General features: G+C 47.0%; 1 protein-coding gene across 7 annotated transcripts in view; it reads right to left on the bottom strand.

The window, feature by feature from the left end:
- The window catches only part of ABHD6 (abhydrolase domain containing 6, acylglycerol lipase), a 41,304-nt gene that overhangs the window by 27,214 nt on the left and 1,341 nt on the right, over nt 1-12,749 (bottom strand). The window contains exon 1 of one of the 7 annotated variants that reach the window (XM_079967029.1): nt 4,749-4,892. The exons of 2 other annotated variants lie outside the window; for them this stretch is intronic. The gene's annotated coding sequence lies outside the window, so the exon portion shown is untranslated. Of the gene's footprint in view, nt 1-3,950; nt 4,105-4,714; nt 4,893-12,749 lie in introns of those variants that run through there. 4 more of the 7 variants (XM_079967026.1, XM_079967027.1, XM_079967030.1 and 1 more) reach the window with 4 other exon arrangements.

The raw sequence follows: 12,749 nt of genomic DNA, 5'->3' as shown, positions 1-12,749 counted from the left end.
CAAGATGAACGCCTCGCAAGACGGAAAACCCGCTAGACGAAAGGGTTTTCCGTTTTGGAGGCGCTTCGCAAAACGAATTTCCCTATGGGCTTGCTTCGCAAGACGAAAATGTCTTGCGAGTTCCTGCGGGGGTTTTTTCCTTCCCCCCCCTTTTCCTAAGCCCTAAGCCGCTTATCAGCTGATCCGCTAAAAGCCGCTAAACCGCTAATAGCGCTAATCCGCTAAGCTGTCAATGGGCTTGCTTCACAAGACGAAAAAACCGCTATACGAAGAGCCCCACGGAACGGATTAATTTCGTCTTGCGAGGCACCGCTGTAAAATATGTAATAATAATAAATAAAGCACTCCTGGAATTGGATGTTGTCTCCTCTGGCTTCCTGTTGGTGAAATGCTATTACAGTGGTACCTTGGGTTAGTTACGAACTTAATTCGTTCCAGAGGTCCGTTCTTAACCCAAAACTGTTCTTAACCTGAGGCAAACTTTCACTAATGGGGCCTCCCTCTGCTGCCATGCCGCCGGCACACATTTTCCGTTCTCATCCTGGGGCAAAGTTCGTAACACAAGGTACTACTTCCAGGTTAGCGGAATTTGTAACCTGAAGTGTTTGTAACCCGAAGTGATTTTAACCCGAGGTACCACTGTATAAGGAAATCATGTAGATTAATCTCTGGCTCCTTGATTGTTAACAAGTTTCTGACTATAAAAAGCCACCTCATCCTTTGCCATATAAGGCTGGCTTTGTCTACTATGACTGCAAGGGGGTCTTTTCCAGTCCTGCAACATTTTTAGATAAATCAATCCATTTTTATTTCTTTTCTATTCTTTTTTTTAAAAGTATATTGTTTCAAAAATTAAGTGCATGCTTCTTGGCTCGACACCCATCTGATTAATAGTCTCTCTTCCCTTTTGCAAAAACGAAGCTGTACGTCACAGTCCTCTTTGCACAGTGCAGTGAGCAACATATAACCAAACAAATCCTCCCTGACATATTAAGCTTTCTCGGCCGCATCCAATATTTCCTCTAGTCTTCTTGGGACTGGCGTGGTCCTCCATTAAAGTCTCAAAGCATCAAGCGGCAAAACCTTCCTGCCCTCCAGTCATGACTTCAGAATAGAACATTCTTAAAGTATTAATAAAAAAAAGGGCATTGCGAGAAAGTACATTATTTTACTGCTTTCGTATTAGAATGCTGGGCTGAAATTGTGGCACTTTCACAGCTAAAAAGCTAGATGGGGGTAGCAAATGTGGCATCCTCCACTGTGCCATAAGAATTCCAGACATATCTGCCTTAGGCCTGGCATATATCAAAGTTCTCATCTGATATAAAGATATAAAGGCCGGCTCTATCGTTAGGCACAGGTCACCTCAGGCAGTAGATTCTGGGATGCAGAGGGCAGCAGTGCCAGTCACTCCTTCTAAGCCATTCTCCTGTTAGAGGACAACAACAACAAAATGTGTGCATCATGCAGTGTGTCCTGTCCCCACCCCCTCAAGCTAGACAGATGCCCTCAAGTACATGGAGGGTGCTGTCCCATTATAAATGTTGAAGTAAGAATCAATGGCTAGCCTGTTCAGCTTCTATAGGGAGACACTGCATTGTTCTTTGCTCCATGCAGCAACTGCCTTGCGTTGGCACTGCGAGGTTCCTTCCCCCCTTCAGCTATCATATGTGGCATGGATTCCTGGCTGGCATCACCCAGAGCCATTTGCTCTGCAGACTTCTTTTGGCAAGGTAGCTGCTTTCTACTTGTGGTCTGCTGGCCACAGTGGCAGGACATGAGCGCAACAGTTTCTCTCCCCACTGGTGTTTCCTAGCAATCGGTATTCAGGGGCACGCTGCCTGGTTACTCTCACAATCCCTGGTTACTATCAGCAGCAGCGGTGGCATAATTGGTGTATGCCGAAAATCAGCTTCACTGCCTCTCCAATATTTTGCCACTGGAAGAACCACGTTACAGTGGTACCTCAGGTTAATTCGTTCTGGAGGTCCATTCTTAACCTGAAACTGTTCTTAACCTGAGGTACCACTTTAGCTAATGGGGCCTCCTGCTGCCGCCGTGCGATTTCTGTACTCATCCTGAAGCAAAGTTCTTAACCCAAGATACTACTTCCGGGTTAGCGGAGTCTGTAACCTGAACCGTCTGTAACCCAAGGTTACAGCAATAAAAGGTAAAAGTTAAAGGACCCCAGGATGGTTAAGTCCAGTCAAAGGTGACTATGAGGTGCGGCACTAATCTCACTTTCAGGCCGAGGGAGCCAGCATTTGTCCACTGACAGGTTTCCGGGTCATGTGGCCAGCATGACTAAACTGCTTCTGGTGCAATGGAACACCGTGACGGAAACCAGAGCATACAGAAACATCGTTTACCTTCCCGCCACAGCGCTACCTGTTTATCTACTTGCACTGGTGTGCTTTCGAACTGCTAGGTTGGCAGAAATTGGGACAGAGCAAGAGGAACTCACCCTGTCATAGGGATTCGAACCACCGACCTACTGATCGGCAAGCCCAAGAGGCTCAGTGGTTTAGACCACATCACCGCCCATGTCCCATTTTACCTTTACCTATTACAGCAATACTTCCACACAGCAATAAAGGCAAATGGATATGGCTTCGCAGACCCAAGCCAGTCCAACCTGTGTCTACAGGCGCACCATATTTAGCAATGCATACGATGTTGCTCATACGTGATGTAAATACCATCCCCCACACAGTGACTGCATGCGCAGAGTACGAAGCAGCTCGAGTTTTAAAAAATGGGGAGGAGATGGAAGAACATACCCATTTTTACATCCACACTATGAAATTAGTTTCTTCAGCTTTAAAGCAAGTACAGTGGTACCTCGGGTTAAGAACTTAATTCATTCTGGAGGTCTGTACTTAACCTGAAACTGTTCTTAACCTGAAGCACCACTTTAGCTAATGAGTCCTCCTGCTGCCGCTACACTTCCGCTGCACGATTTCTGTTCTCATCCTGAAGCAAAGTTCTTAACCCGAGATAATATTTCTGGGTTAGCGGAGTCTGTAACCTGAAGCATATGTAACCTGAAGCGTATGTAACCCGAGGTACCACTGTATAAGGAAAAAGGATTGGGGGGTTGGAATTCATGCATCCTAAAGAACACTGGGAATTTTCGTCTCAATGCAAATAGCTACACCAGTGAGAGAGAGGATTCTTACATGTGATTTATATGAAATAGTTCTCAACCACCCTTCATCACAAAATTTCACGGCAATGTCATGATAATGGCTAGGGGGGATTAAACCTTTCAGGCCTGCCTGCAAGGTCCCAATCCTTCCCACCACAGTCCCCCCCCCCACCACAGCTATTTGCATGGGGTGGGGGGGACCCACATTACTGGTTAAATGCAAAAACAAACTTTCATTTATCCCCATCAGATTTCTACATAGCAACCTGGAGGCTCTCCTACCTACAACATAGCAAAATCAAATATTCAGGACTTTATATAGTCTCCATTTTCTCTATACCAGAAATGTACCACATACCAGGTGTTATTGCCCTTTGGTTCAGCTGTCCACAAAACACATGCCAAGTCCTTTGACAGAGCTAGGCACGCTTCAGATGCCTTTCGCATGCCAGATAGATGGCAATGCAGGATAAGAAGCTGAAGAAAGCCTTATTAAAAAAAGAAGACGAAGAAACGAACCTACTTTCTACAACCAGTGCACCTTTTACACTGACATTACAGACATGGGGAAAGAAGCGGGTCACCAGGGGTCCTTCATGAGATCAGATCACACACACCTATCTTCCAGTAATCCGGAATAACCGACGATTATCAGCACCTGATTCTGTCCTCCGAGCACTAAAGCAGATTACAGCTGCCACTCCGAGCATAAACAGACAGCAACGAACCGAGAAACAAAGGAGAGGCGAGCGTGCCTTCGACGGAGTAACGGGGAAGGTGCCCGATTTCCAGGGGAACTTACAGAGGGTTTTGGAGCCTTTCAGCCCGATACTAGAAGTCTTGCAAGTCCCACCGTGTCCAACGGGGGCTGGCTCCCCGAGGAGGATCCCCAGCCGACGTGCCAAGCGACCGTGTGAATGCGCCAGAAGCGACACCGCTTCCTGGGCTGACACAGCAAAAACGTCCGCTCGCAGAGGGGACGCAAACCGGCGGATCGCTCGACCCATACATGACGCGTGGCCGGTCGATCGGCGGAGGAGAGGGGGCTGCCTGGCCTAAAGAACGAGCGAGGAGGATAGGCGGGCCTGGGCATTTATTTTAGCCGGGAAAGCATCCTCCCTCCCTCGCCCGCCCGGCTGCCTTCGCTGCACTGGCCAGCATCCAAGCCAGGGATGCCTGTGCAAGCGCGCCCTTGAGCCACACCGGCCTGGCCCTCCGGAGTCCGACGCCCGCTGCCAACATCGTGACACAGCAGGGCCCTCTGCTCGTCGCGCGGTCCCCGATGCGCCACCGGCCGGCGCCTGCGGCAAGCCACGCAGGAGGAGCACCGCACGCAAGCCATGCCGCAGCGCCTTCCTCCGGCTGCCCTCGCTCGCCTGCCTTGCATTCCACCGAGTCTGCTCACTCCATCGCGGCAGCGGCAGCAGCAGCAGCGGCAGCGGAGGCTGTCTTCTCTCCCCGCTCCCCCGCCGGCCTGTTAACCTCCCAGCCCCTCTCCCCACCGGCTTGCCCTCCTCCCTCTCCCCTTCCCCGGCCCCCAGCCGCTCTGCGATGCAAACCCCCCACCTTGCGCCGCACCAGCACGCTCGCCTCGCTGCACCTGCTTCTTCGGCTGCGCGGCGGGGGGGGGGCGGGTTCCAACCCCGGGAATCGGCGCGCGCGCGCGCACCGCCCCAGCACCACCAGCACCACCTCGGCTCGGCCGGCCGGCGCCTTTGGCCACCACCCCCTTTCTTTTCTGTCGATTGAACCTTAAAGGCAAGGGCCGCGCGTGATTCCCCACCCTCCGACAGAAAAGGGGTTGGCTCAACGGAAGGCCCTTCCCCGCCTCCTCGCAACGACAAGGCAGGCCGAGGCCACCCAGGCGGCTTTGCGCTCGCCCGCGCCAGACGAGGGACGGAGATGGCGAATAAAGGAGGCGAAGGATCGGCCCGTCGCGTTCTGCACTTATTGGATTCTTGGGATGCGATCCCAAATTAGTGTAGAGTCGCGGAGAGATTCGCCGTTGGCTCAAATGAAGCGGCATTTTCACGCTGGCACCTTTGGGGATGCCTCCACGCCGCCCCATCCCGAGCAATGCTTTCCCCCCTCATCCCTGTGCAAACGATAAAACGGAGCTAAAAAAATTGTTCATTTCGCACCAAAAGGTGCTTTTTCCTTCTTCAAAAAAACCCAGCCCTCAAAACGCAGTTGTTATATGGGGTTTATTAGAAGCATTTATGTGCTGCTGTTTTCCTGCGCTGAAAAGTGAATATAGGCTTGTGCAGTCCTGTTTTTCTAGAAAAGGAGGTGCCAGGGCTCACCACGAACTTCTTCCTTGTTCTCTTAGAATGCCAATTCTAAGACCTGAGAAGTGCCAGAGTTGAGGTCCTGTGAGCTCTGGCTAAAAAAAAGGAAAGCCCTGGGCTTGCGTATTATACAAACAGTAAAATATAATACAGACTTCTGTAAGGTGCCATTGGGGTGCACTTTGGCACTTTTAGACCCTGGGTGCATTGCCACTTTAGATGGCAATGCACATTACTTCACATACATGGTCTCTTACAGACAACCGTAAGAACAGAAGAAGGGCTGCAGCCTATCTAGTCCAGCATCCTGTTTTCAAAGCAGCCAACCAGTTGCCTGTGGAAAACCCACAGGCAGGATTCAAGCTCACTCTCCCCTCCTGTGGTTTCCAGAAACTGGTATTCTGAAGAACTGTTGCCTCCAAAATAGGGTCTTAAGAACATAAGAAGAGTCCTGCTGGGTCAGGACAATGACCTCCCTACTCCAGCATCCTTTCTCATGGTGGCCAACCACATTGGATCCCCACCAACTGGTATTCTGAGGTATACCACCTCCAATACTAGAGGTAGTACGTAGCCATAATGACTAGTAGCCACTGATAGCCTTATCCACCATGAATTCATATTAACACCTTCAAAAAGTCATCCAGGTTGGTGGTCATCACTACATCTATGTTAACAAATCACTACATTTATGTTAACAAAATCTGCCTTGTTCACTGTGACGTCCTTGTTGAATATGTAGGTGTGAGCTGGTCTCTTAGCTTTGAAGCTATTAACCCATGATAGATGTTGAATTCTTTGGCATTTCATAGATAAGTAATCTTGCCATGCAGCAACCAGTTTTGCTGGTTTTACCTTGCACAAAACCTCCAACCAGGTTTTAAATTTGTTTAATGATGCAAAATTGCCTAGGGAGGAGATGGGTTTGTGATGTCACTGATGTTTGCCAATATATACCTTCCTTGCTCAGATTTTCAGGCTACTCCACTATAAAAACATCTACCACCAAGCCCGGCTTTTCAAGATCTCATTTAGAAAGCATGAAAACCACCACCATCAATTTGAAAATGTCTTATCAGTCTTCGCTGTATTGGGGCTGTTTGAAGTACCTGAACTAACCTTTGGAATGATTTATTAAAGATAATGCTAACAGCCAATAAAGGAAATCCATGGGTCAAAGTTTAACTGGGTCTTTAGAGAACTTTCCATAGTCGTTGATAAAATAATGTTTAAAGAATATAAGGATGTATCAAAATGGGATCACTGCACACTAAGTAAAGGTTAGTTGCACTCTGAAAAGCCTGACACTAATAAATAGCTTTTTCTAGTGCAGTGAACACTTGTTTTCACAACAAAGGGAACTCCCTGTTTAGGTGCAGGGATGTAATCAAGGAAAAATGGGAGCATGAGGGATATATTTGGCTTATTTGCTAAAGCAACTTCTTCAAAATAGCCTTAAAAGATTACAGATTAGCAGTGGGTGAATACTGTCTAATTTTCTTGGTGTCTTGCATGTTGGGGCATTGTTTTTATCTGTTTAGGAATCACTTCTCCTAAAGTAATAATAATAATAATAATTTATTATTTATACCCCGCCCATCTGGCTGGGCTCCCCCAGCCACTCTGGGCAGCTTCCAAAAAATTACTTAAAAGTAATTTCACACTACAATAAAAGTAATTGAAAACATAGAAAAATAGTTTAAAAGAATTGTGCACGCGTGTACACACACAATTTCAAATCCAGTAGAGATACCAACTGGAGTTAAACAACAACAACACCAATGTCTATTTGAAAGGCTTGTGGAAAGCGGAAAGTCCTCAACAGATGCCAAAAGGACAATAGAAAAGGCACCTGCCTGATATGCAAGGGGCAAGGCAACAAGATGGCCATGCCCCCTCCTTGGCCTGCAGGCCAGATACTTCCTTGTCTATGTTTCATGTTGGCGGCATCCCCAACATGGCCCCAGCTTGGTGGGGTGTGGCCCTGTTTCCAAGGGCACTGTGGATGTCATAGAATCATAGATTTGTGGCATTGGAAGGGACACTGAGGGTCATCTGGTCCAACTCCCTGCAATACAGGCATCTTAACTAAACCATCCAGGATAGATGGCCATCCAACCTCCAAGGAAGGAGAGGCCTTTGCCTTCTGAGGGAGTCTGACTGTTCCACTGTCGAACAGCTCTGTCAGAAAATTCTTCCTGATGCTTAGTCAGAATCTCCTTTCTTGGAACTTGAGTTCATTGGTTCCCTTAGCTCCCGGTTCCTCTCTGCCTTAATGGAGGCAGCCACCATGACAGCGGGAGATCGTTGGCAGAGGAAAAGCAAGGATATATCAGGAAGAACAAGGATATATTTTGAGTTCTTCACTTGTAGTTTTATAAATCATTTAAAGTGTCAACATGAATAGAAATTATTAATATTGCAGTTGTTGTATAGGGGATTATTATTATAACTGGAACGTAATGGAAATTAATAAGATTTTGGAATGCAGAAATAAAGAAAATCAACAAATCATCAAATCTAGCACGCGGGGGGCCACTTTATCTAAATTATATAATTCGGTATTTGAATGATTGGTATTAATAATTGTATTATAAATTGGTATTGTTATAATGAGGCTATTTTTGGATTGTAATTGAAAACTAATTAAAATTATTCTGAATTCATTGATTTCCTCGAGAACCGGGGAAAACAAGCTTGCTCCACCTGGGAAACCCAGACAGATGGGCAGGGTAGAAATAAATTAGTAGTAGTAGTAGTAGTAGTAGTAGTGACAGCCCTTTAGATATTTGAAGACAACTATCATATGTCCTCTCAGTCACTTCTTGTCTAGGCTAAACGTATGCAATTCCCTTAACTGTTCATTGGTTTCCAGACCCTTGATCATCTTGGTCACCCTCCTCTGAACATGTTCCAGCTTGTCAATATCCTTCTTAAATTGTGGTGCCCAAAACTGGACACAGTACTCCAGGTGTAGTCTAACCAAGGCAGAAAAGAGTGGTATTATTACTTCCCTTAATCTGGACACTATACTTCTGTCCATGCAGCCTAGAATAGCATTAGCAAGTAGCTCCAACACACCAACTGCATCTTCAAATCCAGGATCAATGGTCAATGGTGTTGTTGTCCCACTATCCTGCATCCTAGGTCTCTTATCTATGTCAGCATTTCCCAGCACTGCTTCAAAAAGAAAATGGCGGGGGGGGGGGGGGGCAGAGGTGAAAGATGGTGGGAAGCAGGAATGATGGGGAAATCCTTCTGCTCCCAGCAATTGGTTGGCCTATTGTACAGGTTATTTATCTACTATCTCTTTTGGAATGTGGTTTGTTTGTTTGTTTGTTTGTTTGTTTGTTTGTTTGTTTGTTTGTTTGTTTGTTTGTTTGTTTACTGCCCTGCTTTCAACCTATGTGGACATTTTCTTCATCTGCCAAGGGTCACCATTCACTCAGGAGACAACTGTGGTTGTCAGAAAGCTAGTCCATTCCTGTGTATGCTTCAAGCCTTTGTATCCATAGCTGAACGACTTCTGAAGTGAAACAAACCAACTAACCATGAGCAGAAGTAAGGTGGCCAGGTAAAAAGGGGGATAGGGCTCCTATGTATGGCTACTCCATACAAAAGCAGGCTACACCACCAGTTTCATAATCTCCCCAAGGCAGCACTATGTTACCTGGCAAATGTTTACTTCTAGTTTTAAGTAGCAACTTCGTGTGAGAGACAATAAGCCATTTGATGAAAGTGATACAGAAATGTTGAAAGGCTTAAGGCTCCTGATTATTTGGTTATCAGGTGTAATTAACAACTGGCATCATCATTCTTATGATGAGAGATAATTGCCTCTTTGCCAAAAAGAATTTTGATCCGTTTTTCACAAGGAACCAATTATCCAGCTCTTTGTTATACAATGTTCTATATAATCGTAAAAGAGGAATAACTTGTTTGACAGAGACTGCCTTGTGTGCTGTCATTCCTGACTCTGTCTTAAGGAATATGTTCATTCGCCTACAAGCTTTAAATTATACAGGAGTAAATTTAAAGTAAAGCTAGTGAAGTGAAGTTCAGGCATTCCCCCACCCCAACTTACCTGTGTACTACTCACATGGCTCCAGGAAATAAACAAACAAAGAGAATCATACTAGGAAATGCTGGGGAGAGCTGGAGTGTCTTTGTGGCTTATAAGGAGAGTCTCCCCGGAGCCCAAAGAGACTGTCAGTGAGGGTGGAGGAAGCCCCAAAGAGACTGGAGGTACACTGGGGCTTTGTTTAGGCTGCTCAGCTTCCCCGTCTAACAGCTGACACACGGCGTAGAGCAGCAACAGCAGCAGTCACTTTCCCACACGTCCTTCAGCCTCCAACTGGCCCCAAAGTTTCAATTGTAGTTGAAGAGAGAGTTGTGTGGCAAGAGAGAGGGAGAGAGAGATCTGAAGAGCAGGGGAAACATTTTAGTGGGTGCTGCCCACTTTATTTCACTTACGCACCCAAAGTCCTGGAATGTAACCACATAAGGTGGTGGGGGCTGCCTGTATAGTAGCCAAGTACAGTAAATTAAGTAACATGGTCCAAAAATTCAACCATTCAGTTGCATACAAGCAAAACGGTACATGTTTATTCAGAATAAGTTACGTCCCACTATATTTAATAGGACTTTCTCTCTAGTAAGTGTGTTTAGAAGTGCTCCCATAAGAATTCAGTGCTACCTGATGTAAGAATGGGAACCACATTCAAGTCTGTTTCATGCAATCACTTTTCAACTACAAAGACTACCTTTTCTTGCTATATTCAAATAAGGAAAGAGTTTGTGTGAATGACCCTCCAGAACTCACAGAGCAAATGGTCAGTTATTTCCATATATGGCACCATGTGCATATTCCAATTCAGGAAGCCAGGAAAGGTCTGGACCTTTCTGCTAACAAATAAGTTTGCTAACCTACCATATCACTTCCAGGGATATGGTATCAGGAACGTGGACTTCCAGAGCGCAGGGGAAGAGTTAGACTCAGAAATTGAATTAAGTGGACGAGGGACCGACTCTGCAGATGAGAGGTGGCTGACAGAGTCGAGAAAGGGCAGTTCGACCCCCCCCCCCTTCCCAGGGAAGACTCTGTTAGCTCTAAGAAGAGGAAAAGTTGGAAGGCAGCCAGAGCATTGCTAGGCAATCAGCAGATAAGCAGCGGTCTGAGTCTGTGTTGAGTGGAAGTGGGGAGGGGGCAGGCCAGCCTCTCAGTCCCCGTTCGAGGCAACTGGATAAGCAGAGGGCAATGGAAGGGCAAGAGGGAAAAGGCGGGAGTTTGGCGTCCTTCCTGCTGAGGGATGGACGAAGATTCAGACTGGCCAACTATCGTAAATGCAAGCAGGTGAGAAGCTGTGCTCTGGATGTGTCTTTTTAAAAATAAACTTAAGTACATAAAACTGCCGGAGAGTCATTCCTTCTTATCAGGGCTTGCTTGCCTACCAGAGATCATTACATGTGGCTTGGGCTGGATTTGAAGGCCAAACTCCAGGGGCTCCCAAACCACTACCCAGACAGTGACAGATAATGAGGTTAAAGGCTAACATTTGCCTTGTTTGCACCATCAGTCAGAGCAACCAGACCCTAGCCCTCTTGGCTAATAAAAACCAACAGAGAGGGAACAGCTGGCTGGGCCAGGGAGGTGATCAATGCCTCCTTACGAGAGGGGGTGGTTCCTGCCTGTTTGAAGAAGGCAGTGGTAAAACCACTCTTTAAGAATACTTCCCTGGATTCAGAAAACCTAACTAACTACTGACCAGTTGCTAATCTCCCTTTCCTGGGCAAAGTTCTGGAGCAAGTGGTTGCAGACCAGATCCAAGTGCTTTTGGAAGAAACTGATTTTCTGGATCCATTTCAATTGCCCTGGTTTTGGCACAGAAACTGCTTTGGTTGCCTTGTATGGTGACCTCTGTTGAGAGAGAGACAAGGGAAACATCCCTGTTAATTCTTCTCGACCTCTCAGCGGCTTTCGATACCATCGACCATGGTATCCTTCTGGAGTGACTCTCCGAACTAGGGATGGGTGGCACCACTTTGCAGCGGTTCCAGTCCTACTTGGATGGTCGTTCCCAGAGGGTGTTACTTGGGGAATGCTCTTCAGCCCCATGGAACCTTCAATGTGGGGTTCTGCAGGGCTCAATCCTATCCCCCTTGTTGGTTAATTTATATATGAAACTGCTGGGTGGCGTTATCCAGAGATTCAAGTATGTTGTCAGCAGTATGCTGATGACACTCAGCTCTATTTCTCCTTTACATTTGCAGGTGCGGCGGTAGAAGCGCTGGACCAGTGTCTTGCCTCAGTAATGGCCTGGATGAGAGCCAACAAACTGAAGCTCAATCCACATAAGACTGAGGCACTGTTAGTGGGGGGTTCTCTAGACCGGATGGGTGGGAGATTGCCTGCTGTTGATGGGGTTACACTTCCTCTGAAGGAGCAGGTTTGTAGCTTGGGGATACTCCTGGATCTTTGGCTGTCGTTCGAGGCTCAGGTGGCCTCAGTGGCCTGGAGTGCCTTCCATCAGCTTCGGCTGGTGGCCCAGCTATGCCCCTATCTGGACAGAGATAGCCTAACTACTGTTGCCTATGCTCTGGTAACCTCAAGGTTAGACTACTGCAATGAGTTATACATAGGGCTGTCTCTGAAGACGGTTCAGAAACTTAAGCTTGTGCCGAATTCAGCAACCAGGCTGCTCACCAGAGCACTACGGTTTGATCATATTACACCAATACTGGTTTGACTGCACTGGCTACCACTTAGTTTCCGGGCTCAATTCAAAGTGCTGGTTTTGACCTATAAAGCCTTAAATGGCTCAGGACCACAATACCTCAAGGACCGCCTCTTTCTATATGAACCTACCAGGACCCTGATCTCATCTTCTGAGGCCGTTCTTCATGTGCCACCTCCTCGAGAAGTCTGGAGGGTGGCAACACAAGAATGAGCCTTCTCTGCAGTGGCTCCCCGTCTGTGGGATGCTCTCCCCAGGGAAGTTCACCTGGCGCCTTCATTATACACCTTTAGGCGCCAGGGGAAAATGTTCCTTTTTAACCAGGCCTTTGTTTGATCTGATTGACATCTTATCCCCTTTTAAAATGTGGGTCTTTTTAGGGGGTGGAATGTTATTGGGTTGTTGTATATATATTGTTTTTTATGTTGATCTTTTCTGTGAACCGCCCTGAGACCTCCGGGTATAGGGCGGTATATAAATTCAATAAAGAAGAAGGAGGAGGATTGGGGCAGGTCACCACAGTATCTCTCCTTCCTTCCTTGACTTTTTAGCCCAGTGTGGCTGGCTAGACACGTACAT

This window comes from Podarcis cretensis (genome assembly GCF_951804945.1).
Source record: "Podarcis cretensis genome assembly, chromosome: 2".
Lineage (NCBI taxonomy): Eukaryota > Metazoa > Chordata > Lepidosauria > Squamata > Lacertidae > Podarcis > Podarcis cretensis.
This window is presented reverse-complemented; position numbering and strand designations above follow the sequence as displayed.